The sequence below is a fragment of the Myodes glareolus genome, chromosome 1, assembly GCF_982192425.1.
Source record: "Myodes glareolus chromosome 1, mMyoGla1.1, whole genome shotgun sequence".
In the NCBI taxonomy this organism is placed as follows: domain Eukaryota; kingdom Metazoa; phylum Chordata; class Mammalia; order Rodentia; family Cricetidae; genus Myodes; species Myodes glareolus.
Genome location: NC_142026.1, coordinates 126,674,455 through 126,691,060, shown reverse-complemented (window position 1 = coordinate 126,691,060; position 16,606 = coordinate 126,674,455). Strand labels below are relative to the sequence as shown.

At 44.3% G+C, this 16,606-nt stretch overlaps 1 protein-coding gene across 3 annotated transcripts in view; it reads left to right on the top strand.

Moving 5' to 3' along the window:
• Positions 1-13,948: 13,948 nt before the first annotated feature.
• LOC146895807 (small ribosomal subunit protein eS24-like) overlaps positions 13,949-16,606 on the top strand; it is a 31,981-nt gene continuing 29,323 nt past the window's right edge. For 2 of the 3 annotated variants that reach the window (XR_015739358.1, XR_015739359.1), the window contains exon 1: positions 13,949-14,250. The gene's annotated coding sequence lies outside the window, so the exon portion shown is untranslated. The remainder of the gene's footprint in view (positions 14,251-16,606) is intronic. The other variant, XM_087911875.1, reaches the window with a different exon arrangement.

Genomic DNA, 16,606 nt, shown 5'->3' with positions numbered 1-16,606 from the left:
TAAAGTCTGAAACTTGCATGTTCATTCGACATCCTAAATGGAATTTCTTTTGACAGCTTCAGCGGGTTAGGCCTCTGTTCTAGGGACACTGGGAGTTCTACCTCATCTTAGAAATCCTTGGTGAAGTGCCTAGGTTATAAGATGGGACCACCCACTTAATGTACTCAGGCAGGATGGCTGAGCCCTCCTAAATAGCAAACTCTGCCTTTGTCAGTGCTTCAGTTCTAGATCAAGCTAGTATTGTATTTCGATATTGACAGTTGTCTGCTTATGAACGGGCTGCAAACTGGCTTTATGGGGGTTTATGGTTCCCCTTTTCTACAAGGCTCTGGGGCAGACAAAACAATTCAAAGTCTTTAAATTTGCAATATGCATGTTAATGCCAACAAGAGAGTTTGTTGTGAAGGGAAAGGGATAAGGCTGCAAGGTGTGATTTCAGAGACAGTGAGGCAAGCCTAGCACTTCTCTGAGGGGAAAGTAGTGGGGAAGGAAAGGAAAGCTCCACCCCCACCTGTACTGTTTGTTTTGTTTTGTCTGTTTGTTTTGTCTCTAATGAAGGCTACAGGGGCCTTTCTCTGCTATAGTTGCCAGAGGCCTAGAATTTAAATATATCACAGATGGCAATTCCATATTAAAATGTCTTTCCCTAAAAAGTAAGAGTATTCTTTTTTTTTTTTTTTTTGATTTTTCGAGACAGGGTTTCTCTGTAGTTTTTTGGTGCCTGTCCTGGAACTAGCTCTTGTAGACCAGGCTGGCCTCGAACTCACAGGGATTCGCCTGCCTCTGCCTCCCGAGTGCTGGGATTAAAGGCGTGCGCCACCACCGCCCGGCTAGTAAGAGTATTCTTGATTGAAATTTTTTCACATAAGGAATGTTCTTTGAACTAGTTTCAGAAAATAAACTCTTAAATTCTCTCTTAAGGAACCTGAAATTGCCCTATTTCTTCTGTTACTGTAGAGACCAGCTCTCCAACTCCCAAATGGAGGTAAATGACTTGACAGGTGCTTTGGGACACAGGTGCTCACTAGTCTTGCAGAGTTTAAATGAGTTCGTGAAATAAGCTTCATGTGCTGCCTGCACAGTCACTGATTCAGGGACTGTCTGGTTACTGAGCGCTATTATGTGTTGCTTTCATTGGTTAATTAATAAAGAAACTGCTTGGCCTAATAGGTCAGAACATAGGTAGGCGGGGTAGACAGAACTGAATTCTGGGAGGAAGAAAGCAGGGTCAGGTGAGCTGCCGCCATGAAGCTGCCAGGTCAGACATGCTGAATCTTTCCCGGTAAGCCACGACCTTGTGGTGACATACAGATTATTAGAAATGGGTTGAGTCAAGATATGAGGGTTAGCCAATAATAGGCTACAGATAATGGACCAGGCAATGTTTAAAAGAATACAGTTTCTGTGTAATTATTTCAGGGGTAAGCTAGCAGGGATCCATGCAGGAATGCAGCCCACCATCCCTTTTAGCAACAATTGATTATCTCAGACCACCACCTAAGGACTGATTTAGTCAACCTTCTTCAAGGGCAGCTTCAAGGCAGGAATTTCAGCTTCTCCCCCTTTCTTCCCAACTCTTGACTAAAACAAAATGAAATGACCAAAGGCAGACTACAAGAGAAAGAAAGGCCATGAGTTTTGTGGTAACCTAAGACCTTGCCCCCAAGAAAATCAAAATTACTTTCCAATTCCTCTTTCTAAAACTCCATCCATTTCAAAGTCATTCTGTATAAAACTTTAGGTGATATTTCTATTTCTATTTCTATTAACTCAGCATCCTAAGGGCTGGGATAGTAGGTGTTTGCTGCCACGTGCACCCACCAGTCCTCAAAGCTGCCTAAGATAAAAAGATGACCAAAAGTAACAATATGTGCAACTTTGTTCAGTAGTAAATACTATGGTAGAAAGAACAATTGAGCAATAAGGAAAGATGTACATCCAGGATATATGATGGCCCATTATCTTAGAAGGTGTCTATGAAGGACAACCAAACTGAGAAGGCCTATTACTGTCAAGGGTGTAGAGTATATGCCTCACATGGAAATCTGCCCTGGTGAGGGTTGGCCAATAGAAATGGGCATAGCTTGAAGTTGATACAATACATTGTATCTCTGTTTCCAAAGTCACTGTGGAAACTTTGTCACTAATTGTTTTAGCCCTACATAGTGGAGATAGTGAAGAGATTGAAGACCTGTCAGAATAAGGACTTTAAAAACTGCTCCACAATCTGGAAAAACACCATCACAGATAAACAGAAATGCAATTAGAACTAGATGTCAATTTTATTCTTTATATAAATTGGTGCTGTCATCAATACATTGAACAATTGTTGCTGAAAGTTGCTTGTTCGTCCTCAGCCACCCAGATGTAAAATAATCACGCAGATTATTTATATTAACCACAACAATACCAATAACTTATGTATACTATTAACTAACTCTTACACCTTAAAGGAACCCATTCTATCATTTTGTATTTTATCACGAGGCTCCTGGTTTACTTGTAAGGTTCTGTCTGGTGTCTGTCTCCTTCAGCAGCTACATAGCATCTTTCTGCCTCTGCCTTGTTTTTCCCACTATTTCTGCTGGGAATTCCTGCCTTGTTCTTTTCTGCTATGCTATAGGCGCAAAGCAGCTTCTTTATTAAGCAATGGTAATAAAACATATTCGCAACATTCAGAGGGGAATCTCACATCAGATCACTTTTTCGCCAGCAAAGCAATATGCTACTAGATGCTTCTTTGCCCTTTCTTCTACCCCTTACTAATCATTCACTGGGGAATTGGCAAGTACTTTATGCTTCTGCCCAGCATTGTTTAATCTCTTCCTTCTCTTCCTCTTCTTTATCTGACTCTGACTCATGCCAGAACATGGAAATACCAAACTCATTTTTCAGATGTAGGCCTAGCACTCATCTGATGTCCAAAACAAGAGGATTACTACAATCCCTTATTTTGCTATGTGCTTTTAATACCAAAAGTCCATTCATCCCTCCCACTCCCAACCCCTGTGTGCCTGCAATGGCCATTCCTAGATATGCTGAAGCCAAAGTAATTTTATGTGGAAAATACTTTAACCAAATTATGGTACTCACTCTTCAAAGACATTTTGAGGCTTCTCAAGAGCACCCCAGTGATGGTCATTCCAAACCTCTGACTTTACATTCTGTAATGGTCACTGCACAACCTTCACGTTAGAAACCTTCAATTCCTGTCCCCTATACTAAGGATGTTCTGCATTTTAGGACACAGGTTTGTGCTGGATGGCCTCCTCCATGATACAGTGGAGTAGGAGGGTCTTCTGTGTATGTGTTACTTTCATTGGTCAAATAAAGAAACTGCATTGGCCTTTTGATAGGACCGCAGCTTAAATAGGCATACTAGACAGAACAGTATGCTGGAAGAAAGAAGCAGAGACAGAGAGCTGCCAGGGAGCCAGCCACCAGGTCAGACATGCTGAATCTCTCAGGTAAGCCACAGTCATGTGGTGATATACAGGTTATTAGAAATGGGTTAATCAAGATGTGAGAGTTAGCCAATAAGAGGCTAGAACTAATAGGCCAGGCAGTGTTTAAATGAATACAGTTTCTGTGTAATATTTTGGGTAAAGCTAGCTGGGCGCCAGGCAGCAGGAAGCAGCCTGCCACTCCTCCTTTTATTACAATTCAGTGCCCCCACCCTCAGTTTGAAGATGCCCAAAACTGAATGAAGTTCATGAGGTAGGTTTGTGTTCTGCCCCACTCCATGGGCACTGCACACACATACAGCAGAGAATCACACACAGATAAAACACTCATCAGATAAAAATGATTGATATTTTCCCCTTGTTTTACAAAAGGCCTTTACATAGGAAAAGTCCAGACTCTTGGTAGAATTTTTTTTTAATCTGTTGTCATTTTTAAGTGTGTTTTTGCAGGTGAACTGTATGTTTGTGAAGGTGTGTGTGTGTGTGTGTGTGTGTGTGTGTGTGTGTGTGTTATACTTATAGGACAGAGTATGGATCCACAGGTTCCATCCATCTTGCTGTAGGAAACAGCGTCTTCCACAGGTCTCAGCTCTCTGAGTTGGCTATGTTTTCTGGCCAGTGAATACCAGAAATTCTACCTCTCACCAGATTTGTATCTTAAATGACCTTGAACTCATTGTGTATCCAGCTTCTAAAAGTTAAATATAGTTATCTAATGGGAAGTAAGTATGGGGAGAAACCAGGAAACAAAAGAAGGTCCAGGAGATGGGAGAGGGTATAAGGCAGAGATGAAGAAGGACGGCAGAACATGAATATATGAGAAGGGAATGGGAGTTACTGGGAGAGGAGGGCACAGTAGGGCAGGGGTGGGGGAGGCTGTAGTGGTGTCTGTAGTTCAGTGTGTGTTTTTCATGTCAGTGTTGCCTCCATGCTGTGTTTACTCTATAGTAGGCACTGTCAGTTAAAACACAGAGGACAGAACTGTAAGGGCTAGTGATCGTGGTCTCTGTTGTTGGCCTGACTGTCTGAGCATATATGGAGGTGGTTGAGATGCTGTATCTGTGGGAGTGTTTCCAGAGGGAAGAGTGAATCACAGTAAGACCCTCCATCAGTGGGGTGACCCAGCCCAGGTCACCACAAAGAGGAAGTGTCTCTATTATTGCCACCACCACAGGTGTTCTCAGTGACAAGGCCATGGCTCTATGTCAGCAGTTGCCAGCTTTCACTGTCAGATTATCACTGCTGAGGCACCCAGCCTGTTGGGCTGAGCAGTACTGAGTTCTCTGCCTCTCCTTTGTACCCAGGACAATCTGTCAGCCCAAGGTGTCAGCTCTAGGAAATGGCTTCTGGGTGGAGTTCATGGCAGTGTCTAATTGAAGAAGCACCTTGCTTGGGCAGAAGCTAGACTGACCCACCTGCAGCAGGGAAAATACACTCCATTTCATTGTGTCTCCTGACATGGTCCTGGGCCCTGGGAGAGAGCAGCCTGTGGTGTTGGGCTATCAGAAGGCCCATCAGGTCTCAGGCAGACATGATGAGGTGAGCTAGTTCCCACTGGGCTATTTTGAAGAAAAATCACAGTCAGACAAGATGTCCAGAAGTGAGACACACCCAGAAGGGACATAGTGGTCATGTGTTGTGAGATGCCTAGCATACTGAGAAAAGTACTTTTGCCTCAAGAAGTCTCCTTTTCCAAGATGGTTGTGGAAATAGCATTTCAGAGAAGTGAACAGGATTCCCCTTCTCCCTCAGCCAGCATCTCTGACTCAGGAGTGTCCTCATTCCCAGGACTGCAGAGCACAATGAGCACAAACACCAGGAATTCCCATATCCTCTCCAGCTGACCCAGGAGGCACAGCAGCACAGGACCATTTCTGGTTGTTTAGCACACAGCTTTGGCATCACTTGCAGAGAGTGTTCAGGGGAATGGGTATCAATACTGGGATACAGGATGCTACCTGATCTGGGGTCAGGTGAGTACAGAGGCCAAATGTGGTCTCCTGTTGCCCCCCAATCTCGTGTGCTACTTTCACACTGAAGTTGGAATAGAGTGTTTGAGTTGTCAATATTATTATGTGCTCTGTAAATAAAAGCAATGAAATGCCTGCTGAAATGAACCCTATTATCTGCTATTGTCTGCCCAGGAGTTAGCCGGGGGAGGGGAGGTTGGGAGGCAGAGGTTTCCTTATGCCCTACTTAGCACCATTGCCAGGTCATATGTGACTTAAACTTTACCCCTTATCCCTACTTTAGGTTCTATGGGTGAAAGTGCATGGATTTCTTGGGTCTGTCCTCAGGCAGGGGCATGCAGTGCCAGCTGATTGAGAAGGTGATAAAGCACCTTCCAGGGTTGCAGGGTGGGAGAAGGGGATGATATAAAAATGGTGAACTGGGTGCTGGTTCAGTATATGAAGTAGTCAGTGAAGCTGTGTGTGGTGACCTCTGCCCTCAGCTCTGAGAAGGCTGATGGAGGGAACTGGTGCAAGCTGGCAACCTGGCTTGTGCAGTGAGGAAAAAATGATGAGGAGGAGATAAATAAAGAAATGAAGAGAGAACTGGGGTGGTGTGATTCATACCCCTGGGAGCAGCTGTGGTTTTAGAGATTCAGTAGCTTCTGGTGAACCACAGTGAATTTCTAGTTCCTCTGGCCCTGACTCCCCTTTCTATGTAGTAATTTTTCTGAGACGTCTCAGCTTCTCTAAAAGCCTCTGAGGAAAAGAGTATGGGGTGAGGTAAAGAGCAAACCACAGGGTCTGGACTGTACAGTCATCCAGAATGAGTCTGAGGGGATCAGGTATGGGGGTGGAGACCCAGGATCATCTAGGAGCACCCTTCCTCTCCGATGCTGTGGTCCTCTGTCCCCACAAGTTCTGTTGTTGAATTCCTCCAAACTCATGAGGCCGGCAGAGTGAGCACAGAGGGAGGATGCAATTAATGAGCTTGGTCACTGTGGCCTAGGCCATGGGTTCCCTTCTCTAAACCCAGCCTCAGATGTGAAGGGCACTGTAATAGACGCCAGCTTCCTGCTGATGACATTCAGGAAAATTTCAGAATCAGGGCTGTGACCTCAGACAGTTTGGGGTTTGCCTGTCACACCCTTCACTTTTTTTCTTAGAGGTTTTGTGGTTACATCAGCTTTCAGGAGAGTCTCTAGGAGGCTCAGGTCCTTTGTCTGACAGAGGCCATGGCTCTCAGGCAGAAGCTGAGCAGCCTACGCTCCCTGGTTCTGGTGTCCCCAGGCCTCCCACTCCATGCCATTCCTTCCCCACACGAACTGGATGCAGCCTCAGAGATGCTAGGCAGCTGAAGCAGAGCAGAAAGACAAGGAATAAATAAGGCAGTTATTTAGGGCTGTGTAACACTCTCTTGCCTGCAGCCATAAAGCAAGTTTCAGGGACTGTTTGAGGGGTTTCTTCACATCCTCCAGTCACTGTCCCATGTCCCCAAGCTTGGCTGGTCTCGCCTTCCTCTCTCTCCCACTACCACCCTCTCCCTCCTCTCTGTCCTGTCCTACCCCTACTGTCCAGAGTCCCACCCAGTTCCTTGCTTTCTTTCTTAGCCTAGCTTTAGGTCCCTCTCTGCTCTGTTGTCAGTCCTCAACCTCTTACTGGCTGCTCCCCTCCTTCAACCCTTTATCTTGACACTACAACCCCTAAACCCCAATGCCTTATTCTCTCCCAACCCATTCTCAACCCCTCTTGACCTTGGGCTCGTGTGGTACTCCCTCCTGTCCTAATCCTTATCACACAATTATTTCTGTCTTGATCTCCTGTCTACTTTTGAAGGCCACACCTTGTTAACTCTCTCCTCCCTCTCAAAACTCAGCTCCACCACACCCCCACTGCCTTAGATTCTTTCTTCTCCTCTACCCCAAAACCAGCCTTGTTCCCACAATGCTCTTGCCACCTCTGGTGTGGCTCACCCTGTCTTCACTTTTAGCCTTGCTCCCATTCACACACCTCTGCATTGGATTCCAACCTCAGTTCTCCCTCCATTCTCTCTTTGAGAACACTTTGGTTCTAAAGCACAAGGTGTGCTTTGGAGATGTATGTGGGATGCCTAGTCACCATTTCTTTGTTTGTTTGCTTGTTTGTTTGTTGAGACAGAGTTTCACTATGTAACTCTGGCTTGTCTGTAACTCTTTATAGAAACCAGGCTAGCCTCAATCTCCTGGAGGTCTGTCTGCCTCTGCCTTCTGAGTTATGATATTAAATGTGTGAACCACCCTGCCTGACCCGTTATTGGTATTTTTCCCCTTTTGCCTATACCTGTCTAGTTTGATATTTTTACTTTTGCTGTAATCTGTACATGTTGTATTAAGTTTCTGTCTTAGAATTTCCTATTGCTGTGAAGAGACACCATGACCACGGCAACTCTTATGAAGGAAACCTTTAATTGTGGTGGCTCTCTTAAAGTTGAGAGGTTCAGTCTATCATGGTGGAAAGCATGGTAGCCTGCAGGCTGGAATGGTGCTGGCTACACTTGCAGGCAACAGGCAGTCCACTGACACACTGGGAGGAATCCTGAGTATATGAAACCTCAAAGCTTGCCTTCACCATTACACACTTCCTCGAACAAGGCCATACCCACTCCAACAAAGCCGCACTTCCTATGAGATTCTGTGGTAATAGGATTTGGAATTAGGGAGCCAATTACATTCAAACTACCCCAGTTTCAAATGTCTCTAAAAAGATAAATATCAAAATATTTCCTTAGAGTGTTTACAACAGTTTCACAATATTAGATTCTAGACTTAAATTTTCAGTCCATTTTAAGGATGCTTTTGTATGATGTGTGCTGTGAGGTTCAGGTTTAGCCTTTCCCATGCTGCTTCCCAGTTTCCCCAGGATTGTTTATTGAATAGATTTTCCTTCCCTCCACACCCCACCCACCATTTAATCTTAGCGTCTTTGTTGAAGATCTTTGTGCAGGTTTATTTGTGGGCTTCCTGTTCTATTCCATTGTTAGCTAGTTTTCATACACTGTTTTGATTACTATAGATTTGGGTATAATTGAAATAAAAAACATTCTGCACGCTGCTATTTCATTCTCAAAATACTTTGGATGCAGCTGGAGAGATGGCTCAGTATTTAAGAACATTTATTCTCGCAGAACAGGCTCCAGAGTTCAATTCCCAGCAACTACGCGGTGGCTATCAATCATCTACACAATTGTGCGCATACATACGGTGAGCAAAACACTCATATACACCCAAGAAAATAAATAAAACTGATGAAAAGGACATTGACTATTTGGAACTTTTCTTTTTAAAAAACATTTTTTATTAGTTTATAAATAATAACAATCAAAATTCCCACTTCCTCCCCTCCTCCCACTTCCCTCCCACTCTTCCAGTCACCTTCCCCCACACCCTCCAGCCCTAAGATAGGGAAAGGTACCCTGCCCTGTGGGAATTCCAAGGCCCTCCCCCCTACATCCAGGCTTAGGAAGGTATGCATCCAAAAAGAATAGGATCCCAAAAAGCCAGTATATGCAGTAGAGACAAATCCCAGTGCCATTATCATTTGTCAACCACATTCAGAGGGTCTAGTTTGATACCATGTTCGTTCAGTCCCAGTCTAGCTGGGGTTGGTGAGCTCCCATCAGCTCAGGCACACAGTAACCCAAACCCTCATGGTTCTGACTTCCTTGCTCATATTCTCCCTCCTTCTGATCTTCAACTGGACCTTGGGAGTTCAGTCCAGTGCTCCGATGTCGGTCTCTGTCTCCATCTGTCACCGGACGAAGGTTCTATGGTGATATTCAAGATAGTCATCAGTTCTGACTATGGAACAATCTGACTTCTCTTGTTATACCTCATGATAGTCATGACCAGTAACTGGAAACCAAAACCCCCAAAACCCTTCCTAAGCAAGACACCTTCATTTACAAATTACTCTGAAGGAAGTGTCTGTTGTGTTAATACTTGAGTGCGAAACTGTATGTCTTAAAGACATATTTGTTGTACAATATAACTTATATTGCTGTCAGACATTAACCTTCTGCACAGACGCACTGATTCTCAACCTGTGGTTCATGGCCCCATTGGGTATCACACATGAGTTATCATGCATGCCACATTTTTACATTACAATCCATAATATTAGGAAAATTATAGTTATAAATTAACAATGAAACTAATGTTATGGTTGTCAGGGTCATCACAACATGAGGAACTGTATCACATGGTTACAGCATCAGGGAGGATGAGAAGCACTGGTCTAGAAGAGAGTGCCGTGTGTAGTGTGCTCGTACATCAGGTAGCAGTACTTGATTTGTTCTCAGATTTGAATGTCTGAAGCTCCCAGGTTCCTCTGGAGAAGCACATGACTTCTGAGTGATACCAGAGATGATAGAAATTAATATTTATGGACACATCCTGGCTCTACCTTCTGCTTTTTTCATTGGTTGGAGACAAAAATGTTAGCTGTAAAGTGGTTATTTCTGGAGAAGGCCTTCCTAAGGAAACAGAAGACATCCTAAAGTACTGTAACATGAGGGCCGGCTTGTTGGGGTTTCTGTCCTTGCCTGGTACCCCACAGTTGGGAAGTCCCAAAGAAAATCTCACAGAGTCTACATTAGGTTATAAACTGATTGGCCCATAGGTCAGGCTTCTTATTAGTCCTTGTAACTTATATTAACCCATTATCATTATCTATGTTAGCCACAATGCTCAGTACCTTTTCCAGCGGGGCAGCTGACATCTTTCCTCTCCAGTGGTTTGGGCAGAACTGCAGAGGGAGCTTCCTGCTTTCCAGAATACTCCCAGTCTCTTTGCTCCACCTCTACTTCCTGTCTGGCTTTCCCGCCTATACTGCCTGCCTGGCCAATCAGCGTTTTATTAAAATATGATTGACAGAATACAGACAATTCTCCCACACCATTTATAGACAGTTTATAACCTAGGCCAGCTCCCTTCCGCACAGCCTCCCACATCCTTCCCTGTGTGCGCACAAAAGGAGAAAAAAATACAAGCCTCTTTTCCTCCCATTTTTTTCCTTTTCCTTTTCTCTCTCTCTTCTTTCTCTTTTGCACTCACTACTTCAGAGAGAGATGCCTACATACTCCCTCAGCAGTCGCTTCAAGATAGCCACTTGCCCACTTTCTTATCCTAGTGTTTTCTTTCGCAGGGGCCCAAATAAGTGGAGGAGAAACCCTTTCCCCCTCCCCCTGATCTCTTTCCCGAGACAAGGGTGCTCTTCCTTCCCTCTCTAGCTTTTCATCCTCACCCAGAAAAATCAATCAATCAATCAATCAATCAATCAATCAATAATAAATGAATAAATGGCTTTGGCACGTGCTGAGGTGCGGATTAATTAGAGATTAGATGGCATCAACTGCTTCTTACCCCCAATTTTCTCTTTTCTTTTTCTCCATTTTACGCATCGGCCTGACAAATGAATGGTCCAGGTGCGCTTCAGGGGACGTGGGGAGGAGAAACTGCACTGGTGCCTCCTCAGGTTCCTCCTCCTGGGAGGCTCCACAGAGATTTCCCATTATTGCTGCTGAGCCTTAGCTGCAATTGAGAGACTGGGCCAAGTCTGCTGCCCTCCAACACAGGCTCAGGTGTATCCCTTTGCAATCCTTGTCGCCAGGGCTTCCAAGGTGGGTCAAAGAATGGCTCTAACAAATGGGAAAGACTGAGAAGGTTATAGATTTCTTTGTCTGCTTTTGCACTTAACTTTTTTCCTAAGGGAATTCTCAGAGCAGCGAATCCACCATGTTCTGGTTAAATGTGTGCTTTCAGCCATTAAAGAGTGGGCCCTGGTTCCACACCAGTTGCTACCCAGGGGCTGAATACATGCCACAGGTCAAGAAAAAAAAATGAAGTTCTTATCTTGTATGGAGTTTAATTTGCCCTTTTCGAGACTGGAAGAATGCATAATAAAGTCTGAAACTTGCAAGTCCGTTCCACATCCCAAATGGGATTTCTATTGACAGTTTCAGTGGGATAGGCCTTGTTCTAATGGAAGCTGGGAGTTCTACCTCAACTTAGAAATCCCTAGTAAAGTGCCTAGGCAATAAGACAGGACCATCCACTTAATGTACTCAGGCAAGATGGCTAAGCTCTCCTACATAGCAAACCCTGCCTTTGTCAGCGCATCAAATCTGGATCAAGCTACTATAGTATTTTGATAATGAGAGTTTTCTGCTAAAGGACTGGAAATTGCCTTTGGGGGAGTTTATAATCCCCCTTTTCTACAAGGTTCTGGGGCAGCAAAGTCATTAACGTTGCAATACATATGTCGATGAGAGTCTGCTGTGAAGGGAAAGGGGATAAAGCAGTAAGGTGTGATTTCAGAGATGGTGAGGAAAGCCTAGCTCTTCTCTGAGGGGAAAGGGAAAGCAGTGGGGAAGTAAAGGAAAGCTCCGCCCCCAACTGTACTGTTTGTTTTGCCTCTAATGAAGGCTACAGGGGTCTTTCTCTGCTATTGTTGCCTGAGGCCTAAAGTGTAAATATACCACAGATGGCAATTTCATATTAAAAAGTCTTCCCCTAAAAAGGAAGATTATTCTTGACTATAATTTATTTTTACTTAAGAAATGTTCTTTAAACTAGTTTCAGAAAATTAACTCTTCAATTCTTTCCTCATGCCAGTGGAATTCACCACCCATTTCTTCTGTTACTGTAGACACCAGCTCTCCAGCTCCCAAATCAGGTACATGGCTTGACAGGTGCTTTGGAACACAGGCACTAACTAACCTTGCAGAGTTTAAATGAGATCATAAAATAAATAAGCTTCATGTGTTGCCTGTGCAGTCACTGACTCAGGGATGTCAGCAGGGACTGTCTGGTTAGTGAGAGCTATTGATTACCTCAGACCACCTCAGTCCCAACTTCAGTCCTTAAATTCAACCTCCTCAAGGGCAGCTTCATTAGCAGGCAGGAATGTCAGCTTCTCCACTCTTTCCAACTCTTGAATAACACAAAGTGAAATGGCCAAAGGCAGACTACAAGAAAAAGAAAGGCCAGGATTTTGTGGTATCCTAAGACCTTGCCCCCAAGATAATCAAAATTAATTTCAAATTCCTCTTTCTTTCTTTCTTTCTTTCTTTTTTTTTTTTTTTAAAGAGATTTATTTAGTTAGTTTACAGTGTTCTGTCTGCATATATGCCTGCAGGCCAGAAGAGGGCACCAGATTTCATTACAGATGGTTGTGAGCCACTATGTGGTGGCTGGGAACTGAACTCAGGACCTCTGGAAGAATAGTCACTGTTCTCAACCTCTGAGCCATCTCTCCAACCCCTCAAATTCCTCTTTCTAAAACTCCATCCATCTCAAAGTCATTCTCTAGAAAATTTTAACATTCTGGCAGGTCAAAGATGGGTTATATGTTGTGGTGGGTCAAAGTCTTGTGTATGTGCCTGAGTGGTAGCTGATTTGGTACATTTGGGCCACTGAGACCATGCCCCTCAGTCAAGGGGTGGAACCAGCTCTCCCATGTGCAGGGGTCTCCTCTGCTCTGAGGGGCAGGTCAGTTCTCCAGTGCCTGCTCATTGGGACTAGCTCTTCCAGGGCTGGTGGTGCAGGGGCAAAGCATCATCAGGAGTGGTCAACCTGTGGACCTTCTGCTCTATGCTAAAAACAAAAAACAAAAACAAAACAAACAAACAAACAAACAAAAAACCTTTCGGGAGATGGACAGGAGTATACTGAAGAGTTGACTTCATCTTTTCTCTTTTGAGTCATGCAGAGAAAGTCTGTCAATCATTGTCTGTAATCTGCCCCCTCTCCCGGATCTGTCATTTGAAAACTTTCAGAACACATCACCTGTTTCTGTGAGTTATGCTGTCTCGCAATGCTCCTGGGCCTCTGTTTGAGACATTCACTGTGGAAGGAGGAGGAACGTGGGAAGAGAATGGGCCTTGTCCTTTCTAGAAACCCCAAATTTCAGTCAATGCCCTTCAGTCATGACTCATGCTCCCAGAACTGAGTTCTTAGATTCTGCATGGGACCCACTACTACATCTGTCTACCACTGGGGAATTCTGCTTACAGTATAGTCTTTAGGTATATGTGCACATGTGTCTTAATTCATGTTCACCTTCATCTGAGTGGTATAACATCTATAGTTGCTTCTCTATCAGAAATTTCAGGGTGATGAGAAAATGATTTTTCCATCTACAGCATAGTGTTCATATTTCTCTCAAGTCTCTCAGATGGTATATGATAAAGTCATATATTTAATATATAACCATTTATTATATATTAAAATATATGACATATTATATGCTAATATAGTTGTATACATAATTATATCTACTGGTATAATGTATTGCATTTCTTTCTCTATCATAAATATCAGAAACTGAAGATATAGTAAAGATTTGATAAGCTGTTTGCTTTTGCTACATTGAACTCAAAGTTTTGTTAATTATAAACAAAGAAGGAACTGGAAATCAATACTGTGGCTCCTCTGTAGAGCTGGCACTTGTGTTTCATCAATCATTAACCTGTCTGAGGAACAAAGTTCTCTGCCTTGTTGGAAAGGTCACGTGTTGCTTTTAGTCTTTCCTCCTACAGCAACACCCTCTTCAGAGGAGGGGAGAGGCTCCTTAGACCAGGAAATAATATAATTTGCTGTGGTTGAGAAAGAGAAACTCAGAAGTCTTAAGAGGACTCACTCAGACTTTAGAAGGAGAGACCCTGACCAGCTTCAGAGAAGACACAGACCTGTCCCTAGGCTGCAAGCTGTGCAGTCTCAGCTGTGCTGTCCCCTGAGTCACAGCCTGAGCTGACGTGGGCTCTGCGGGGAGGCAGCTGCTGTGGATCCATCCCGGCTCCTGTAAGTAACTCCTCACCACACCCCTGTTAGCAACCTCAAAGAAAACCCGGTGGTCCCACACAATGGACCTTCATGGTGTTGGTACTCTGCTCTGTCACAGGTTCCCTTCTTGGGGTGTGTGGGTGTGTGTGTTACATGCATCTCCACTGGTAAAGTCTCTGGTACAACATCAGTTTTCATAAGATCCAGTTGGTTTGTGTGATCATGTCTTGGTTTGATATCAGCACACAGTGGAATAGTGTGGCAGGCACAGCTGTTGTCATCCTGTGTGTGGGGGGATACCGGCTGTGTAAAAGATGCTCTGAAGAAATGTAGGGATGGACGAACTTTACAAAGGCAATTACTGATCAGGCCTGCAGTCTGGAGGGGATGTGCAGAGCACAGGAGGGAATGTGAAGAGTTAGACTACATGGTGGTTTGAATGCCAAGTGATCAGAAAGAAGCACTACTTAGAAGGAATAGGAAGTGTTTCCATGTTGGGGTTGGTGTGGTCTTGTTCGAGGAAGTATGGCACTGGGGTGGACTTTCATATTTCAAGAGCCCAAGCCAGGTCCCATGTCTCCCTCTCTTCCTGTGCCTGTGGACTGTGGTGTAGAACTCTCAGGTCCTTCTCCAGCACCATGTCTGCTGCTGGCTGTCATGAAGACGCAGTGCGATTGGTAATGAAAGGTCCCCAGATTATCTTACAAAAGATACAGCTTTAATAAAACAGAAGGAAAAACTTACATCAGAATCCCAACCGTCCAGAAAGCTGGATCCTGGCCAGAGCCAGACAGGGCGGGGAAATGCACCCTCCAGGTTTATAGGTAAACTTTTGCCTTTGGGCAACACGCCCCACAGATTGTGATTGGTTAAACTCCCCTATCATCGTCAGACTCCACATTTTGATGACAATGGACTAAACCTCTGGACCTGTAAACAAGCACCAATCAATCCTTTCCTTTATAATAGTTGCCATGGTTATGTTGTCTCTACACAACAATGAAACACTTACTAACCTCACAGCTCTGCTGGCTTTGGGGGAGGACATCTGCTTTTGTGTCTCAGGTTGCTCAGCTGGAACTTTCAAAATCCTTCCTTTTGCTCCAAGCTCTTACATTCTGCAGTTCCTTAGACTTTGCTCTTAATCCCCTTTTTAGGAGTCTGGCTTCACCACAAACTCTTTTTAAGAACAGGCCCAGTGGTAGAGGCCCCAGTGAGCACCTGGACACAGGGTCCATGACTGAACTATGTGTTGCTCACCATCAACTCTCGAGTTACTTCTGTAGCCCGCCCTCTGTGGCACACACAGTTGGTCTTCTAAGCTCTGTCTGGCTTCACTCCACTGCTCCTGCTGTGCTTGGGGGTCATCCCATGGAACTGGCATCTCCAAAATACTTGGGTCTCCCACTACAACTGCACTTTAACTAGTAGTCTATTCTGGGCTTTCTCTGTGGAATCCAGTTCTGCTACACAGTGCCTAGCTCCCATGACGCCTTCTCACCTTTAGAACTAGCAACACCTGGGTGGTTCCTATACTGCCAAGTTTGGCTGCCAGCACAAGGTACAATCTTGGCCATGTCTGGAACACAGTCTGTGTGTGCTGACTCTCAGGAAACACTGTCCAGAAGACCTCACCTCTAAGACGCTGGTCTCTTTGTAATCAACCCCATCTGGTCAACATTGAGTATTCCAGCAAAAGTTTCACTTTTGTAATTCTGATTCCTTGCTAATCATAGCTGATTCTTCAGCTCCCAATACCAAGAACCATGGATTCTTAACTCATATGACCCCAACACTCTTATCCACCAGGCTCCTAAAGATGGCCCAGTGAGCTCTCAACACTTGATGGTTTTCTAGCCCATATTTCCAATGTCCTTCTACAAACTTTCCCAAAACCCATGGCCGGCAGCCACAGAAATACCACACTATCTTGTATGAACTTGTCTTCTTTAGGGTTACTATTGTTGTGTAGAAACATCATGACTAAAAGAACTTGGGGAGGAAAGGGTTTATTCGACTTCCATTTCTAAATCACTGTTCATCAGTTGACGGAAGTCAGGATATGAGTCAAACGAGGCAAGAAGCTGGAAGCAGAAGCTGTTGTAGAGGCCATGGGTGGGCACTGCTTACTGGATTGTTCCTCGTGGCTTGCTCAGCTTGCTTTCTTATAAAAAGGACAACTATGGGTGGGATTTCTGCCATCCATCAGTACTTAAGAAAATGCCCTAAAAGTTTGTCTGCAGCCTGATTGTAGGGAGGCATTTTTAAATTGAGTTTCCTGGCACTCAAATGACTTTAGCTTATTTCAAGTTGACATAAAATTATTCAGCACATACCTTACATTTACCAGATTCATTCATTATTGCTCTTTTAT